Source organism: Propithecus coquereli, unplaced genomic scaffold (genome assembly GCF_000956105.1).
Source record: "Propithecus coquereli isolate 6110/MARCELLA unplaced genomic scaffold, Pcoq_1.0 Scaffold7807, whole genome shotgun sequence".
In the NCBI taxonomy this organism is placed as follows: domain Eukaryota; kingdom Metazoa; phylum Chordata; class Mammalia; order Primates; family Indriidae; genus Propithecus; species Propithecus coquereli.
In genome coordinates, this window is record NW_012153960.1 from 5,424 (window position 1) to 7,572 (window position 2,149).

The 2,149-nt window shown below is 47.9% G+C and overlaps 1 pseudogene across 1 annotated transcript; it reads right to left on the bottom strand.

Annotated features, from left to right (window-relative positions):
- Positions 1-800: 800 nt before the first annotated feature.
- Positions 801-1,207, bottom strand: LOC105825127 (annotated as a pseudogene). The gene is made up of 2 exons (XR_001138244.1): positions 1,148-1,207; positions 801-1,047 (listed from the first exon to the last, which is right to left on the bottom strand). The product of XR_001138244.1 is annotated as a multidrug resistance-associated protein 1 pseudogene (transcript).
- Between the last annotated feature and the right edge of the window lie 942 nt (positions 1,208-2,149).

The following is a 2,149-nucleotide window of genomic DNA, read 5'->3' on the forward strand; positions in this document are numbered from 1 at the left end:
AAACAAAGCAGCTCTGACTGCCTGAACCAAGAGGAGACACGTTATTCAGCACAAAAAAAGACACGGAACGCCATGTATGGTATGATTCCATTTGAACACATCAGAAATATTTTTTGAATACCTATGTGCTTACACATTTTTCTCTGAAAAGATACACAAAACTGTCACTTTGCAGAAGAGGGACAGATAGAGGCGAGGATAATATACCTTTCATTTTGTATCTTTCTGTATGATTTGAAATTTTTTTTTTACAGTGAACAACAAATATTTTCTGAGCACCTACTGTTCACTGTTTTAGGCATGGAAGACATAGCAGTCAACAGAAAAGACAAAAATTCCTGCCCTCCTGAAGCTGACATCCTAGCGGGGAGAGACAGACAATAAGCAAAATATATACATTCTAGAGCGTGTCTGGCAGTGCTACTGGGCACGTGGTCCACAGGTCGCTGACAATCCGCACTTTGGGACCAGTTCGTACCAAGGTGAGGAACGAGCACTACAGCACTGAGCACGCTGTTTAGTTCAGCGAACATTTTTTTCTCATAAGACTTTCTCGACAAAGGAAGCAGAGAACTGGTTCACATCCTGGCACAAACAAACCCCTTATGTCACGGCGAACAGGTAATATACAGTTCCCCGACCGGTTGGCTGAAAGATGTTAAGTGTTGAGAATAAAGGAAGAGTTTTTTTAAAAAGTGGTCAGGGACGTTCTCAGTCAAACAGTGACCTTTAGAAAATACTTAGGTGTGAAAACAAAACAAAACAGGAAGCAACATGGGCCAGGAAACATTCGGTTTCACTCACCAGGAAAGGTGTGCAGACCCAGGTGAAGGTGCCCACGGCCGCCAGGTAGGCCGACTTCTTCAGCACCTTCAGCTCCTCCTGCCTGATGGCCAGCACCTTGTTCTTGAACGCCAGCTCCCAGGCGTAAAGCTTGAGCACTTTGATCCCGTTGAGAATTTCGTTCATCAGCTTGATCCGGTTGTCTTTGCTCTTCATTTGCGCCACCTTCCGAGAGAGAGGGGCAATCAACGCCACGTCGGGGGGCTGGCCCCAGCATTGGACTGTCACTCAACACCACCATCTATTAAAAACGGGCCTCCTGAGGGTGGGTGGACCAACCCTCCTAGGACCTCACATGTCCTACCCTTGGCCCTGAGACCACGTCAAAGGGCTCCTCTACCAAGACGAAAAACCTGCTTCGCATCACATTAGATTAGACATTAGAGAAAACTACGCAATTTAGAATTGAGGAAAAGAGGCAAGAAAAACCCTTCTGGTATCCTGAGAAGGAGGGGCATGGCCCTATTCTGACCCAGGCACGGAACAGATGGCGTTTTTCTTCTCCGGTTTCTTATTTTTTTAATTTTCACCTGTACACGGTTGTTAAAATAGCGAAATGCTTCTGTACCAGTTGGCACTACTTCCGACCAGCGGGTGCTGGTGCTGTACAGCTATTAAATATTTTTAATACCACCCAGCATTTTCACATGCCAGGCGTCTAAGCATTTTACATGCATATTTAGCCATTGAACACTCACAAGGACCCTGGTGTTCAGTGCTATGGTCACCGCTGGGTCGCAGATGAGGAAACTTTAAGCCACGTGACCTGGAGGGCAGCAACGGAAGCTGTCTCGGGGGTGGGCAGCTTGAGGAAGCCCAAACATCCAGAGGATGAAAAGTGAGTCGGCCCCAAGCCCCCCCGACCCCCGCCTGTCCAACCGTCCCCACTCCACGGGGCCCCTCACTCCAACAGGCCCGTGCCCTGGAACTCGTCTCCCTGCGGCAGCATCAGTGTGGCCGAGGGCTCCCGTGTGAAGTTTCACAGCACATCATAAACACCCATCAGCGATGGAGCGGACCAAGAAAGTGGCCTCTTTTATGGACCATTAGGCACCAGTTCAAGTGAGTAAATTCCGGCTATGAAACACAGCCCTTTGGGAAAGATCCTCGAAGCCCGGTACTAAATGATATTAATAAAATCATGCTGCCAAGCAGGCCCGTTTGGGTAAAACAGATACGGTGATAATACACACATACACACCGAACCTAACTATTTAATCAGATCTGTGTATAAACACATAGGAAGTTCTAGAAGGATTCGCTTTGATGCGTTCACAGCGGTTGAGCGGGAAGGGGAGGCCATCCT